The sequence below is a fragment of the Polistes fuscatus genome, unplaced genomic scaffold (genome assembly GCF_010416935.1).
Source record: "Polistes fuscatus isolate 324 unplaced genomic scaffold, CU_Pfus_HIC Scaffold7, whole genome shotgun sequence".
NCBI classification, from domain to species: Eukaryota; Metazoa; Arthropoda; class Insecta; order Hymenoptera; family Vespidae; genus Polistes; species Polistes fuscatus.
This window is the reverse complement of record NW_025113151.1, coordinates 1,561,541-1,580,368: the sequence shown is the minus strand read 5'-3', so window position 1 is coordinate 1,580,368 and position 18,828 is coordinate 1,561,541. Positions and strand designations below refer to the sequence as shown.

Here is an 18,828-nt window from a genome sequence, read left to right as displayed (position 1 = left end):
ATGAAATCATGTGAAAAATATTTTACCTTTTCCTTACTTTCACTTTTGCACGCGAAGTGACATAACGGTGTTCCTCACCTGGGTTTATAACACTTCACAAACCTAAAAAGGGTTTGACCAATCACTCGGAAAAGTGGTAGAACTAATCCGAAAAATGATACAAATGATCTTTCTCGTCGTTGTACGTTGTACGTGTATTTCTCTTTTTTTCTTCTTCTTTTTCTTCTTTTGTCCTTGCATTTAACTCTTTCAATTCGTATTTCGTTACAACCGTTTTACGCAATTTGTTTTTTCCCCAACCTGACCCCCCCGACCCATAAGAAAATTATTATTCCAGTTGAGTTCATAAGTATCGTTATTCGAGGAACTTAGATGGAAGATTGCTGGAAAAGATTTTATTCATAAATCTTAACACGCGAATTGTCTTTTGAGACTGTGTGTTGTGTTGTTGAGTCTCGCAAAAATAAAAAAAAATAAAAAAAAATAAAAAGTTATGATGAAACTAACCGCAACAGTTTGACCGCACGATCGTGATGCGCAATTATTATTATTATTATTATTATTACTACTACTACTTCTTCTTTCTTTCCTCTCTTTTCTTTTTACAAATATTTTTATCCGTTTATTTATTTATTATATTTTGTCGAAGTAATAAATAAAAACGTCATGAATTTTCATTAACGTTAAAAATCATTTACGTAGAAAAAAGCTTCTTTCTCTAAAAATCACAAAATGATTAATATTATATTTTAAAAAGTAACAAAGATAACAAAAATAATCCTAAAAATAAATAAATAATTTTTAACGAACGATTTAATCTATAACTGTATTAAAAAAAAAAAAAGGAAAATATATATAAAAAAGGTAGGATGATCCTTAGGAAGGACTCTATCGGTAAAGGATGTATTCAAAAAAGGTTTTCATTGTTAATTGTTAGTTGTATAATAGCAATGTAAAAAGAAGAAGGTGTGTGTACCAATGAAATCGACTCGAGTCACTTTACACGCTTCCAAATAAATCCTCGTGCACACGGGGTATTGAATCGAAAACGATACGCGCGAACGTAAAAGGAAAAGGAAAAAGAGAGAAAGAAAAAGAGAAAAGAAAGATTGAGAGAGAGAGAGAAATCGTTCTAATCCAACGGCAGTGCAACGTATGCTCGCACATGTTTTCAATGAACGTGCCTGAGTTCTCTGTTTGCAGACAGTAAATTATAGAACACAATGTGAACTATAGAAAACCCTTCCGTCCCTTACGATTTATAAAATGTAAGGATAATACCGACATCTTGTTTTTTAGTACTTTTTTCTTTTTTTTTTTTCAACACATCTTCGATATTTTAATAATACAATTATCTTACCCCCCCCATTATTCGATTTCTTTTTATTTAGATATGATTTAATTTGATTTGATTTATTTTTCTTTTTTTTTTGGTAACACTAATTGTACGACGAAATAATTTGAACGTTTGACTATGAAATATTTCGTGTGGAAGGTTTTTAATATTGGTGTAAGATTAATTTGTTAAATAACAAAATATCTTTGGAGAATGAACATTAAATAAATGTATATAATGTAGATATATGTATGTATTTGTGAGGACAAGAACCCTCGGAAGTTTAAACGATCGATACGAGATTCGTCTGTGTCTGCATCTCCTCCCTGGTATCCCTGGTGATGTAGCAATGGCTTCCGGGATTATAACAGCGCCTGCGTCAATGAACAACTTGCTTTAATTGAATTTTATACTTCTCCTTCCTCTTCTTCTCTTTTTAACTTGACTTTAAATCTACTTTATTTAAAAGAGAAAATCATTTTGACTTGTCAATCCTTCCCAATACCTTTCAAACGATTCCCATTATCTTTAAAACCTTTAAAACCTTTAAAACCTTTCATTATCATCTTTCTAATCATATCAAATAAAAATCTTATAAAATTACATTAATTTACAGTACATCTTATGTACAATTTACAGTAAAATTTGAGCTGTTGCTGATTACATATGTTATACAGATATTCAAATATATAAACTGAAAATTATTTATCAGTTCTTTTCTTTTTCTCAGATATTAATCTTAATACATTAAAATATGCAAGTTAATTTAATAATTACGCATAAATGATAAAAATCAGAAAGAAAATAACTGGAGTTCCATACAAATTTTCAAAACAAGTCATAAGTGAACATTATCAACCATAAAATTCACTTAAACAGATAAAAAGTTTAATTTTGTAAACTAGTTTTATCAATAGATAGTAATAGAAACTTTTGAAGTAACTAACATCTTCATAGGATGTGTCAAAATGCAATAGGACTCTTAATACCTTTCAAATAATTCCCATTATATTTAAAACCTATTATCATCTTCCTATCATATGAAATAAAAATCTTACTAAATCAATAACAACAAAATTATTAATAGGTAGAATAAAAACGTTTGAAGTAACAAACATCTTCAATATGTGTTACAAAATGTAATACCTTTCAAACAATTTCTATTAATATCTTTAAAAACTGTTATCATATTCCTATCATATTAAATAACAATCATAGAAAATGATATCCATATAGATAGTAATAAGAACGTTTGAAGTAACTAACATCTTAAATACATCTCTCCAAATGTAATACCTTTCAAACAATTCCCATTAATATCTTTAAACCCCATTATTATATTCCTCTCATATGAAATAAAAATCTTACAAAATCAATGACAACAAAATTATTAATAGGTAAAATAAAAACGTTTGAAGTAACAAACATCTTCAATATCTGTCACAAAATGTAATACCTTTCAAACAATTCCTATTATATCTTTAAAACCTATTATCATATTCCTAATATATATATCATATTAAATAAAAATCATACAACATTATTAATAGATAGTAATAAAAACGTTTGAAGTATTTGTTAAAGAAAATATTAAATTAATGAAGAGTTACTTCGATACATGCCTCCAAATGTAATACCTTTCAAACAATTTCTATTAATATCCTTATATAAAACCTATTATAATATTCCTAATATATTAAATAAAAATTATAGAAAATTATCAATATAGATAGTAATAAAAACGTTTGAAGTATTTGTTAAAGAAAATATTAAATTAATGAAAAGTTACTTCAATACATGTCTCCAAATGTAATACCTTTCAAACAATTTCTATTAATATCCTTAAAACCTATTATAATATTCCTAATATATTAAATAAAAATCAGAAAATTATATCAATAGATAGTAATAGAAACGTTTGAAGTAACTAACATCTTAAATACATGTTTCCAAATGTAATACCTTTCAAACAATTTCTATTAATATCTTTAAAACCTATTATCATATTCCTAATATATTAAATAAAAATTATAGAAAATGATCAATATAGATAATAATAAAAACGTTTGAAGTTAACCATCTTCAAGGCGTGTGTTGAAATGCAATAGGTCTCTTCAACGATTGTAACACCATCATCGTCGTCATCATCATCATCATCATCAAGGTGCGTTGCACCCTTACTAAAAGACCTTTTTTTCTCTCTCTTTCTTTTATTTTCTTTCTTTTCTTTCTCTTCAAACAGGAAGAAGTCCTGTTGAGACCCTCCACGTACGTGAATTACATTCACTCGCCGGGCTCTTACGCGTTTCGTATTCGGGGGCACGAACGGGGCACGACCCACTGAGCGTCAAGCGAGTTAACGTCGAATAAATCAAAATAAAAGCTGGTGAGGGGGTTAAGGGAGAAGAAAAAGAACAGGGGTGGGGTGGGGGGGGAGTTGGGTAGAAGCATGAAATCTTTCTACAGGGCGACGAACTAGAAAAATCGGCCAACCCGTGCGAGAGAAGTTAGACGAAAGAGTTACCTGTGGCAAATTGTGAAACTGTTACGTTTGAATCATCATATTTCTTCTTCTTTTTTTTTTTATTCACCCCTTTTCCTTTTCTTCGAATTAACCCTTTATTCCTTTATTTCTTTTTGTTTCTACGCGTTCACGTTACATTGTAATTTGTGTTTTGTGTATAATAAATTTAATCGAATGAATTACTTCAGCAAATTTCTTATCTTTTTAGATCATTTTTGTGTATAGTCGGGGAAGAAAAAAAGAAAAAAAGGTTGGACGTGTTAGGCTTGATGTTAGAGATAATTGATTTTACGCCCTCCCCCCCCTCACTTCTTGATTTATTATCACGTGGGACAGTAAAGAACGATTTTGGGGTAAAAATTGTGCGAATCTAACCCCATCACTATCCCCTCCTATCCCCCCATAGATATTTTCTAGTTGTACATATATCGACATGTGTTACCCGTTCGTCTGTTGAGTGAGTCCGAGTCCCTGTATCGTAAAGGGTGGACTACGAATTTCCATCTTTATCGGGAAAATTGGTACGTGTTTCTTTTATGAAAGTAATGTTATTCGCGTTAAACGTCAACGCGGTAGAACGAATCACTTATCGGTTTCCATTGTCATAATTTATCGGGAAATAAATTAATCTGGGTTATTGTACAATAATGGATACGCACAAAAAAAAAGAAAAAGAAAAAAAATATTTTATCCAACTACAATAGCATGATTTAATTGTAAATTATAAAAAAAAATCATTCTATATCGATTATTCGATGTAATAATAATTGTAATAATAATAATAATAATAATAATCTAAAGTTAAATTATTATAAGTTATAATAGAGAATAATTTGATAAAATATATAATAAAAATATTTTCACGAAACTTTCTCTCGATTGTGACTTTTAACTTGAATATTTGATTATAAATAATTGATTATCATTATCCCGTATCTCAGAATAGTATGAATTTATTTTCTCACGTTCTTTAATATCATCATAGTTCGAGGATTATGCGAAAAATATCAGTTTCGAACGGATAATACCCCTTTTACTCGTAGAACCGATAAACGTCAAAACGTCAGAGGCCAAAATGGTACTTAAGCCGATTCAAGCTTCTACGAGCCTATTCCTATGTTTACCTATATTCGAATAATACTTCAACAAAGGATTCCTATGTAGATCAACATCTACCGTATCACGCCATTATTCGAATATGGGAAAATCAAACAATGGAACTTTTGAGAACAAATAAACAATTTAAATATATGAAATATTATTAACAAAAATGATTTTATCAATAACATTTAATAATAATTATTACACATTTCAACACACACACACACACAAAATTTACGATCCAACAATAACATTCATTTGAATATTCATTTATATATTAAAATTGTTTAAAAGAATTTTCGTTACTTGTTACCAATTATTAATTAACTTTTTTACTAAAGATTTCATACAAAAAATAAAATAATAATACGAGACAAGTAATACGTTGCAATAAAATGTTTGCTCAAACCCTATGCGTTTAGAATGGAAAAAAATAAAAAGATAGGGGGAGGGATTCTTTTTTTTTTTCTATCTAAAAAGATTTTATCGATATGGCAAATGCTTTTCTTTTCATTCGACTCCATACATTTTCTTTTCTAACTCTCAAAATCTCTCTTCAGTAAAGAATGGACTAAGAAAAGTATCCGTTTCATCCGACGGAAGATAACACCATCTGCTCTTTTAGCTGAGGATAGACGAACACTCGTCGGTGTCCTTTGAGAAACTACGATCTCAGCAATTTATTTTCATGTGTCGGTGATCATCGATGTTAAGTAAATAACTATGTATATATATATATATGTATATGTATACATTTTAATACCTTCTTTAAAGGATCAATAAGATCATTTCCTTCACATATCACCATTCATATGAAGGATAAATATATTCTACATTGTTAACAATTATTTTCATTAATTTTCTATTCCATTTTTTAATTTTAAAAATATTTGGTAATGCCTGATAATATTTAATAATATATCAAATAATTTTATTCAATTTTTATATATAATTCACGATATTTAATATTAAATTTTATTTTAAATAAGAAAATTATTCACATATTTACCATTTCTTTTTATTATTTACGATTAATAATATGCATACTAAATAGAAAATTATTTATTATCTTTATTTTTTATATTTTTCTATTTTTATTGGAAGTTAGTTTCAAAGGTACCACTCTTATTTTAGGTAACACACTTCAAAATCATCCCTCCCAATACTGCAGTTATGGTTTTATTCTAGTCAAGAGCTATCAGTTACGCAAAAAGATATTTTGTTTGAATATATCTATTCATGCATAGACATTTTCTAGGTTAAAGTCAGTATACGCGTGTATGATCGATAGGTATTGATAGTTTTTGATCCGTGTAATTCGTTTGAAGGAATAGTGAATGCTATGACTGCATTGTCCAACTGTCGGCTCCTAGTAGATGTGTCGTAATTTTTGACCGATTCGTTTGATAGATATTTTTTTTTTTCTTCTTTTTTCTTTTTTCTTACAAAAAGTAGAATATTTTCGCATATCTACCTGCTTTTTACGTCCACCCTATTTACGTCAGAATTTCTGATCGTAGGAAACACGTCCTCCGATCATTCTATTCCCTTCCGTTTCCCGTCGGGGAGAAAAAAAGAAAGAAAAAATAAGAGGAACACACTTCAAAGCGGAACTGAAATTTATTTTTCCATGCCATTCGAAACGTCAATACGTCCATTTTATTTAACGCGTGTAATTTGACGATAGATCTTACGATTTTTATTTTATTTCATAGATTGATCGACGATTTTTATCTATCATTTCTCTTTTTTCTTCCCTACGAAGAAACTATCATAAGTATCGTGGAAGTATTTTTGGATTTTGTAAGAACAATATTTTTTGAAATAATTAACATACATCCTAATAATAATAAACAATTATTAACAATTATAATAATAACGTTACGTTAAAGTATAGAAATCTTTGGTAATAAAGTACAGAACAATTGTATATTAAACATAACCTATAAAAAAAATACAAAAATGGAGTAAATTTTCTATAACTATTATACAATATTAATTCAATAAGTTCAAATTCGTAATTAAAACAATATTAATAATAAACAATTATTTCTAAATATAATAATATAACGTTACATTAAAGTATGGAAATCTTTGGTAATAAAGTACAAAATAATCATGTATTAGACATAACCTAAAAAAAAAGAATACAAAATGGAGTAAACTTTCTATAACTACTGTAGAATATTAATTGAATAAGTTCAAATTTGTAATTTCCTGTAATTAGAACAAATTAATTAAGCAATAATTCGACGTTTAAAATATTGAATCGAAAAATAAAAAGAAAAAAGAAGAGAGAAAAATATATTTTAGATAAGAAATAAAATGGATGCACCTTACACGAGATCATTTGGAATAATAGAGACGTTACGTGAAAGCGTAGGACTGTTTGCCAATAAAGCAGGATCAAAGCTTTGTCTCTATCTCTCTTTCTACATTCGTTCTGCATTCGTAGCCAACCCTTAGGAGTAAGGGCAACACCGAAAGGGCTTATGGTCCTGGTGAATGATGGGGCAAAGGGGAACTAGACGATGCGAACGAAGTCGAAAAGGATAAGAGAACGGAAAAAAGGAAATGGTGAATAAAGAAAGAAAGAAAGAAAGGAAGGTTCTGTATATGAGAACGAAGATAGAAAATAAAACGAAAAGAGGGAAGAAAAAATAAAAAAAAAAAATAAATAAAAAGAGAAAGAGAGATAGAATGAAAGAAATTGACAACAACTCGAACGGTTGGCGTGAGGGGAAGTCGTTTCGTCAATGGCTACCCTGTCCATAGTTGTATATCACAATACACAGAAAAAAAAAATTGAAGAAGAAGAAGAAGTAGAAGAAGAAGTAGTAGGAATCCTATTTGGTTTTATTCCTAAAGATTTCTTAGGTGTAAATGGCAAGAAATGGCAATAAAAGAACATTCTCTGATGATTCTCCCTCCTACCTGCTAGAAAACATTTTCTATCCTGTCAACGTCGATCTATTTCTTTTTCTTTTTTTCCTTTTTTTGTTCTGAAAGATTGAAATGTACAACGTCCTCGACCTATTGAACGGAATACATACTGTCCGGACGCAATTGTATTGAATACTCGAAAATTCGACTACAATTTTTTCCTCCCCCCCCTTCTCATAGAATTTTTCTTATTCTTTTTTCTTTTTTTTTCTTTTTCTAGGATAACAACCAAAAAAATATGAAATTTCGCGCACTTTAGAAACGAAAGTCAGTTTTTTTCTCGCGAGTTATATGTTTCTATTGAAAAAATTAAACACGGGTAGCATTCTTTTGTTTTTTTTTAATAATTTAATACGATGATCTTTCGTATTGGACGATATTTTTCAAGTATTTTGTTTCTTTGTACTTTTTTCTTTTTTTTTTAAAACGTATGAGGCGCCCGAGTAGTTTTCGAAACTATTTCGAATACCCAATTTGGTTATAAAAAGAACCCGCGTAAAATTTAGCACCTAGAAGACAGTTACGAGGAGCATGAAACGCGTATCTTTTCTTCCTTTCTTGTTTTTTTTTTTTTCCCTTCAAGACTTCAAAACCGCTAATTTCACAGTCGTTTAAGGAACGATAATTCATAAAGATTTACAATACGTTTTAGTAATAACCTAATAACTGTTAAACTCTCGACACGATATTCCCCATTAATAATAGAATCCTAAAAAGAGTATACAAAGTTGATAAAATAATATTGTTGCCTAACAAAATATATTCCACATCCAAACCAAAGATTGTGTAAAACATTTGAAAGATAAATTGTTATTGATTATAATTAAAAAAAAAGAAAAAAGAAATAATAATATTACGTACGATGAAATGAGCATAACTGTGAGGATTCAACGGGTGGTCCTTGAACAACAACCCTTCAGGGTTTCTCTCTTCAAAAAGGTAATAGCAACACAGTCGAGTATTTTCTACTCTAACACTCTTATACCACTCTTTCTCTTTTTCTTCAGTTATCGTCATCGAACTAGGAACGATGATGGGCTCAGCTTGACGTCAAACATAACCAAATGTCAACAGCCGTGTTACGTTCCAATGGGGTGGTTTTACTAGATCGAATTATAGGTAAGCAGAACTTGGGCCCTACTACTACTACTACTACTACTCGATGGGATTGATGGGATGAACGAAGTGGCCCCATAGCGAGCTTTCTTCTCTCAATTAAGCTCGACAGTGAGTAAGAATGTGTTACGTTAACAGCTGCCCTTTAAACGCCCATCTACTAAACTAAAGACTTACGTTCTTTAGATTTGTTTCACTTAGGCCCACGCCAAGTTGTTACATCGTGAAACAGAAAGACACGAATGAATGAAGGAAACCAAAAAAAAAATACGGGGAACGGGGTTACTTCAAAAATGGGATTAGGTTCACGCCTGGTATTTTTTTTTCTTTTTGCGATGAATCGAATCGAAAAGGGGGGATTATTTAAAAGGATAGAAAAAGATAAAAGAGAGAAGTATAAAATCAGGTTCGATGGGTTTAACTTTTGAACGCCTACTTCAACGTACGTACCGCCAATTTTCGATAGAAGGTCAATTTCGTCAAATACGTAAGGTTGACCGGTAGGTAAGCAAGCAGTGGACATTGTCCAGGTAAAACCCTAGAGTAGCTGTATTCTCATCGACAAAGGAATGGGCTTACCTTTTATAACACCTCTTCCTTAATTCACACAAGGGAGGATCTAACTGTGTGTGATCGATCGTTATATAGGTGTCCTATTAGCAACACTTACTTTTTATTAGCCTAAATTCGCTTATTTATTTATTTTATTTCTTAATAATCTCGTAAAGTATTCTTCCTTCTCTCAAATATTTCTATTAGAAATAAATCATATTTTTCATATTATTTTCTGTTATTGTTAAAAAAAGAAAGAATGTAACTGAAGCCCTCCAAATCCAAAAATGGCCGGAGTAAGAAATAAATAAATAAAATAATATTTTTCTAAAATCATTTCAAAATCTTCCCCTAAATTCTAGTCACACATATTTAAATTACAACATCGAACCTATAAATCTTGACACCCTAAACATTCCTATTTCTTTCTAATTAGTCAACCTATAATATCTTCTATAATAAAAAAAAAAAGTATTACACACAAAAATATATACTCCCCCCCCCTAGTTAATTTCTTTACTTTATCTTTTCTACAAAACAACAACAATTATCTCGATTCAACACTTTAGATACTTCTAATTCAATTTAGATATCACACGAAATGAAATATTGTTGACAATGTTGAAGTTTATTAAGAGATAATATTTTCCGACGATTTCCGGTCTGCGTATAACTCGATTTTCTTAATTGATCGAGTAAAACGAGGAGATAAATAAAGCTTTTGAAAGATATAATCGTTCGAATGAGAGAAATCGTTTACGATCTTTCTTAGACACCAGACACATCCTTTGCACTAAACGAACAAACGTATCGCGGCGTCTGTCAAAGAGACATTTTATGCCTTGCCCCCTCTGACCCCCTCTCCCTCCCCCACCCTCACAAACACACAAACACACATACCCATACTATTAGTGTTTATGTATACATACACATACACATAAAACTTGTACAGGAATCCAAACAATTTTCGTCGCACTAAAATCATACTTCTATACGATATAATAATAGTTAAAACTCGTATAATTCTCTTCCCTGATTTGTTTATTATCTTTTAACAAGATCCGACTGAACTTTCTGGCAAAGTTTAGTCATGAAACTATAATAAAGCGTCGGTGTGTGTACGTAGTATTAAATTCTAATTATTCCATGATAAATTCGTTAGAATTATTCGTCATTTTCCAAGAAAACTTACAATCTTACCGAGAAATTATTCAAATGAAATTTTTTCGAACGTTAGGCTAGACGATTATTGTTTTCTTTCTTTTTTTTTTTAAGTAAAAGTTACTCTCTTACTTTTTTTTTTGTATTATTAATTATTTTTGTATTAAATTTAGATAGATGATTTTTATCCTAACCTTAAAGGTTTTTCTTTTTTCTATGGACCCCCGTGAAAAGCAGTGTCAGAAAGTGTAAAAAATTACTACTGGTCTTCTGTAGGATGACATTGAGATTTAGACGAATCCGCCCAGATAGCGGGACGAATGGAAGACGATTAAATCGAAACTGAGACACGAGTCATTGTGGTAACAAAAAGTAATGGAATCAAATAGTCAGAGCATTGATGTAAGACCGTTGCTGATATGAAAATAAATTTATCGTGACTTTTACGATTGATGGATATTACGTAAAAATAAAAAAAAAAAAAAAAAAATGAAAATATATAGATTTAAATAATTGATCGTTTTATATAAACAACAATTTCAATGATTTAAATACGTGCACACGAATTAGTCAAAGTTGAATAAAATTTGATATAAAAATTGATAATAATGAGTTAAAAATTAATAAGTTTATCTAAATAAAAAGATTTATTTTTTAATAAATTATTTAAGTTGAAGTTTGATTTGATTATATAAAATAAAATTGATTATATATTTAGGATATGAACCTAATTTAATGTATTACCAAAGAGAATACTTTTAATTATTAATAATAATAATTAATATTTAATTATTTATTATTCACTTATTTAATATATTATCCGATTATTATTAAAACCATTTAAATCTATAAGAATTAATCTAACAAATGAAATAATATACACTAGACACGCGTGATTGTTTAACCAAGCATGAAAGTATTAAAAAGGAAGACGATAGCGTGAAATAGTATCTGAGAAAAATAAAAAGAGAAAGAGAGAGAGAGAGGGGTAGGGGTAGGGGTAGGGGGTTGAAAGCAGAAGAACGGGTAAGTCGTTGTTTAAAAAGTTGGGGGTGAGTTTGACGAAAAGAGAGGGTGCATCACCTGGTAGAACCATCTATCACACGATACGAAAAGGAAGAGGGGACCTTTTGGATAGAAAGAGAATGAAGTGAGACAGAAAGGAACATGTACGCGTACATTACACACACATATACATGAAATCATGCACAAGCACTTATACTAACGTAGAAAAAGACGTCTACCAAGCGAGGGAGGAACTATAACGAAAAGAAGGGACGACGACGACGACGTATCCACAATTTGTCCTCGTCACGTTAAACGTGGCGGCCTCTCTCTCTCTCTGCCATAGTTGGGGAAAGAAAAAAAAAAGGAAAAGGGCTAAAGGAAGGGGTTCGAAGTTAGGAACTGAACCCCCTAAAGTTCGCAGTTATAACCTTGTTACATCCACTATATATTACAGCCCACACCTACCTTACACGATCGCAGCCTGTCCATTAACTTCTCGTCGCAGGATATTAACATTTTGTACATCACTGTAAGAGAGAGAAAGAGAGAGAGAGAGAGAAAAGAGAGGAAAGGGTATGCAAGGATCGTAAACTGCAGCCGGTGTTGTTAGATTCACTCCTACAACTAAAACTTCAAACGTATCTTATATAACTATCATTATCTTTATACTCGAATCACTTTGATTATTATTTTAATTATTTATTATTTTATATTAAATATTATTATTATTTTACATTGCAATCATTTTATTTGCAAATGATTTTTCAACACAATATTTGTGTGTGTGATTTTTCAATATTTAAATTATTATTATTATTATTATTATTATTATTATTATTATTGTTATTATTATTATTATTATTATTTTACGTTGCAATGAATGTAATGAAATATTAAAACAAAAATTTCTATACTTCTATTCCTATATATATATATTTTTTTCCCCTTCGTTAATTACTAATTAAAATCATAGATGCATGCTTTTTGTTTTGTTTAATTATTCTTTTCATAGGGAATTCAGAAGTGTCACGTTTAACGCCTACGATCAAAATTAGGGAGTGTCTAAAGTACTTTGATATCTTTTCAAATAAAAAAAAAAAAACAAAAAATATGTATATATAATGAACGATGTTGACGTGATAAGTCTCGACAAGCAATTAAGCTTGTCGCTGTAATTCCCTAATTCTCATAATAATCAAAGCGATGCTTTTGGTATTGTCCTAGTAATCCCCCTCCCCCTCCTCCCACCCTTATACTATTGTCCTTAGGCTGCACTTTGTACTTTTGTGCCACCCGTGCACAAAAATATGTCTCTTTGTTCTGTATAATCAGCCGTTACACGCGTCTTTCAGTACTGGGTACCGAGTTTTCGCATTAAACCGTTTAAATGGCCAGGGTGGTCTGAATCTTTTTCTTTTTCCTTGTTTTTTCTGCCTATTAAAAGACGAATCCATATATCAAATTTATTTATTTATTTATTTATTTATTACTTTCTTTTACACCAATATAATCTGTTCATTTATAAATAATATAAAATAATGTTCAAAAATAATATAAAAAAAAAAAAAAAAGAAAATAATTTATCATCCGAACCTGCAAATGATTATAAATAATAATAATAATAATAATAATAGTGACAATCGATAGTAAAATCAATTACTGTCGTTAGATTTTGAAATGGGGAAAGTTCCTTTCCCCCCTTTCCCCCTAACTTTCTTCCCTGTTTCCTTAACTAAAAATAGAAAACCGTTGTATACGTATTTGAAAACTAACACAATCCCATTTTAAAGAGGACCCATCGTTAGTCCTCGAAATATTTTTCTAGAAAACTTCTCGAAGGATCTAAAGGGATCCCCAGATGTGTTTATTTTGACACCACGAACTTTACCAACATTTTTCTCGCGATTATGTAAATAATATTTATACAATATTATATTATTGACTGTTATACGTTCTTTAGAAAATTCAAATTAACTTTCCTTTTGATTACTATATTTATATTTACTTGTGTATATAAACATTTCGAAATTCACAGTTAACGATTAAACACACATACACATAAACGAACTTATTTCTCGATAAATCTTTTCTGAAAGTATTCGATCTTGTGCGCAAGAAAAGACTTCTTTCTTTGAAAAAAAAGAAAAGAAAAAAAAGGAAAAAGACAGGAGGAAGTTTATGAAGGGACAACAACAACAACAACAACAACAACAACAACTAACAAAAAAGAATTTCCTATTGAGAAACATTCGTTCCACGTTCGAACAATTTAACCGGATTGACTTGTACGTTTTCTTCTTGCCGGACAACAGTAGAAAAACGTAGTTTTGTGTATCCCTTAAATAATGCATTCATTCGGGGGGACAGGGGGCAGGGGCAGGGGGCTAAGGGGGATGGAAATTTCGTACGATTTTAAGATCAAAATAGTTGGTGTATCGGTAACAATATTCGAAAGGAAAAAAAAAGAAAAAACATAAAGAATAGAAGAACGAAATAAAGGGAAAGATTATCTCTCTCTCTCTCTCTCAATTCCTCTCGGAGAGTTTCGATTACACGGTTACTTTGCCCTCGTCAATAGAAAACCAGGCGCACACCGTTAAAGAAACTGAAGAAGAGACTGTAGAGAAGATGATCACTCGTCTCTCTTATGGTGATCGCAAGTTTCTTCGGAAACATTGCAACGAAGAAAGAAGAAGAAGAGGAAGAAGAAGAAGAGGAGAAGAAGAAGAAGATGATGATGAAGAAGAAAAAGTAAAAGAAGAATAAGAATAAGAAGTGCACGAAGTATACCGTGCGTGCAAAACCGCACAAAGGAAATTTCGCGGAGCGAACTGCAACAACGACCCTTCGAGAATACCTACACCTCCCCCACCCCCTTACCCCCCAACCCTCGTGCTATCCCATCCCAACTTCTGCCCATCCCATCCTTTCTTCTCTTCCTCCTCTTTTTTTTATATTTCTTTTATTTGTTTCTCTTTCTTTCTTTTTTTTTTTCTTCTTCTTCTTCTGTGTTTTTTGTTGTTGCGTTCATTTCTCGTCCATTTTATTTTTCACGTTTCCCTTCTCTGATACCGCAACACGAATTTACTCGGCCGTAGCTCCCTTCCCACCACCACCCCCCGTACCCGTTTCCTCATCCAACTGTCTATCTGTTTTATTTCGTGAAAAAGCAGAAAAAATATAAATATAATGGAACAATTACGTTAATATAACAGGTATCATCGTGAACGTAATTTTTCTAAAAGGAAAAGGTAATATTTTCGTGTTATTTAGATTTTCGTTGCATCCTGCATCATGCATCACGTACAATTTGTATTAGATAAAAAATATTATTATTAAAATAATAAATAATAATTATAAAAATAAATATTATTATAAAATAATATTTTCAATATTATTATATTAAAAATCCATTATTTTTACATTTATTTCAAGACAAAAATAGTGGATTTCTTTATTCCTAACCTAATATTTGAACGTAGTTAATTAGTATACTTTAATTTTGATCTTACATTAATTTAATTTATATTTCTTTTTCTTTCTTTTTTTGTTTGCTTCTTGCAGAAGAGGAAGGGGAAGAGATTCTTTTTATTTTTGTTTTTTTTTTGTTTCCTGTATGACTATAAGATTTGTTGTTTATATTTTGTTATACGGGATCACGAAAAGAACCGCATAAACTTTTTTTTTCTTCCCCTTCTAAGATATCGATTAAAGACGGCGTATAATTTGATATCGATAACGTAATCCAATACGAATATGGCACACGCAGAAAAGATGATAGTTTTTCTTGCAATAACACCATCAACACCATCACCATTACAATCACGTGCAACGTTACTCGTCGTATATAAGGTATCTTTTCTTTTCTTTTCTTTTCTTTACTTTACTTTATTTTATTTTACTTTATTTTATTTTACTTTACTTTACTTTTCTTCTATGGTCATGTTGTAACGGTTCACCATATATATACGTTCGTTGTCATCGATATTAACGATGGACCTACCGATGCATAGTGATCGTCGATGCGTACGAATCATGTGTCACGGAAAATTATTTCACGAAGTTGCACTTATTCTTCATACGGAAATAAATCCTACGTTACAACGTTTTTTAACAAGAACGAATATTAATGTAAGAATAATTATCATTTATATTATCTATCTATTATCAAATTAACAAATTTACATACACACACAATTAGTAATTCTAATTAAATTGATTAATTTTAGTATTGTTCATTTGATCCGACGTAATAATTTTAATTCAATTGTACAATAAACTTGAGAGATACGATTGAATATTTAAATCGATATTAAATACGATAATTTTCATGAAATTGTATATTACGATATTTTGTTTAATATTAAAATTAATATTCATGTTAGAAAATTCTCTTCTAATTTGTATTATTCATTTAACCAAAATTAAAATTAATAATCGTATAAAATAGTAAAAATGATAACTTCGATTAAAAAGTGATCATTTGATTATGCTATCATATTAAGATATACAATCTATAATAAATATTAAAAATATAATTTATATATATATATATATACAATAAATCACATAAAGAAAACACAATATCTCTCTTAAGAAGACGTAATACTTAACGTCTTGTCCTTGAAAGAAGTCAATAGCACGCGCCAGTTTCTCATTCCCGCTTGCCAGCTGCAAATGTCGTGACAAGATCCGGCAAAATCGAGCAAACGCATTGAAAATTGGAGAACGCGAGACCCATCTGGCTTGTGCGTGACCTCCTTTAATTATCCTAACTCTTTTTAGGAATACTAAACACAACGTCTTCCAAAAAAAATAAGAAATAAACCTGTCTCGAGGTTTCTCGTCCGAATGATGTGAAAGAAATTCGAAATATAATTACACCTCTTATACATATACATACATACATACATATATATATAATAATAATATATATAATATATATTATATAATATTATTTAATAATTATATATTAATATAATATTATACTTGTTATATTATGTATTATACTTATACAAATATTTATACTTATACAAATTTGTGTTTTCAACAAAACATTCCATTCTAACCTCTCTCGAGAGAGTATTCACTTCTTTTATATCCTTTTTTCTTTTTTTTTTTTAATTCACATTCGACGGATAGAATATACACTTATCGATTAACTATGGTCCTCCTTCGGAGAGCCCTTTTTGTATTTTTTTTTTTCCCCATTTCTATTCCTTCATCTGCCCCTTCCTCTTCTTTCAACACTCCCTATCCAAGCACCGTCTACCAACCCCATTTCAACCGGGGGTTGGAAATAACGCGCAAACTCTGAACGATCGGAGGGGTGGATAGATTCGGGTTTGGCCTGCTGTCAAGAAAATCCTCCCTTACCGTTAGCCAATCCCTGTACGCGAGCACGCCCCATGACGTCACGCCAGTCCCCCCACCATTTATCCCGGTAATTAGCCAATCCGATTGCGAGTTATCCTACGTGCACCCCATCTCGGCTGATTATATTTACGAGCCAATGATTTTTCCACTACTCGCAAGAACCCCTACGAGTATGTTCCGATTTCAGAGGGGTTGGTACTGAGGGGTTACAAGAGGACTGGTACAATGGCCTCGAACCCCCCCCCTCCTCACCCCTCCCCTTTTTCTTTACTTTATTATTTTAGATTCTTTATCATCCCCCTCTCTCTCTCTCTTTCTCTCTTTTTATCTTTTTCTTTTTTTTACATTTCGTATTAACGTTCTCGCAAATATATCAACATACCTTTTCCTTTCTTACGACCATTCCTTTTCATCCCTTTTCAACTGTCGTTTTGATAGTAGAATAAATTATAACATTGGCTTGAATTTGTAATTAATCATGGCATATACTGTTTATATAATCTTAACAAAATGTGATACACGTAAGAAGTTTCTTTAACAATTTACCCGAATAATTATTTTCTCGACTTAGAGTAAACAAACTTTATTAATTAATTTTAATATATATATAAAGTACTTGTGTGTGTTAAATATAATTTGGAATAATTTCAATGTGATATATTTTCTATAATAATACATTAACAAATTCTATCAATCTAATTTAAAAAATAATAATAATAAATTTAAACGTATGTAATAAAAAAAGAATATTCAACCAAACGACGAATGTTCATTCAGAACCACGTTGGATGTTTAAAAAAAAAAGAAATATATGATCGAAGAAGGATTTTTAGATAGATTCGAATAAACGATAGCAAGAAGAGGATGGCAAAAGAAAGAAACAAGAAAAAGAAATAAAAAAACGTGATCGATCTCTTACTCGAAGGAAAGATCTCTCGAAGATAGTACGATTAGAAGAAGAGGCAGAATAGGTAAGAAGGTAAGGTGGGGGTGGGGGGAAATAGAAAAAGAAGAAAATAAACCGGAATATTTTCTTTTTTTTGTAAAAAGAAAAAAAGGTTGCAAGAAGGATCGTATATCTAACAATGCAAAATACGGAAGCTGGTAGTACGTGCTCTTATTTGTAATACGTTTGTATGCGTGTATATGTGTATATAATACGTGAGGTTGTATTGGTAAGTATCGCTTTCTAAGTTTCGGGATAATCCGCTTAGGCTAGTATACGGTCTCTGTCAACGCTTCTTCATCGTGTTTGAACGTATTGTTAACGTGTTTTGTGAGAAAACAGCATTTTTGTCGCTCGAGGTGACAACAAGAAGAGGACTTAACTTATCTCTCCGTCATAACAGATACCAAACTAAGAAAGAAAAATAGAGAGAGAGAGAGAGAGGGAGGAAGCCGGTTCCTTTTACACGTGGGAGGATTTCACGATCATCCTAATCTTTTTTCTAAGGTCTTCTAATACACCTGATTTTATTTTCCCGTTCGGTTAGAATAGAAATATTTTCTAAAGTTTTCTCTTCTCTTTTTTTTTCTTTCTTTTTTTCTTTTTTTTGGATTATACAGTAATAGAGATATTCCGAGTAATTTTGTTTTTTTTTTTTATACAACGATATATAAATTTGTTAAAATTGTATAATTTGTAAAAATATTATAAATGAAGCTCTGATCCAATTATGGTTCGATTAAATCTAACAAATAAAAATGATAG

The 18,828-nt window shown here is 30.5% G+C and overlaps 1 long non-coding RNA gene across 1 annotated transcript; it reads left to right on the top strand.

Moving 5' to 3' along the window:
• Nucleotides 1-8,874: 8,874 nt before the first annotated feature.
• LOC122524155 lies at nt 8,875-9,366 on the top strand. Its single transcript, XR_006305481.1, has 2 exons — nt 8,875-9,131; nt 9,207-9,366. It is a non-coding gene; the product is annotated as an uncharacterized LOC122524155 (long non-coding RNA).
• The last annotated feature ends 9,462 nt before the right edge of the window (nt 9,367-18,828 follow it).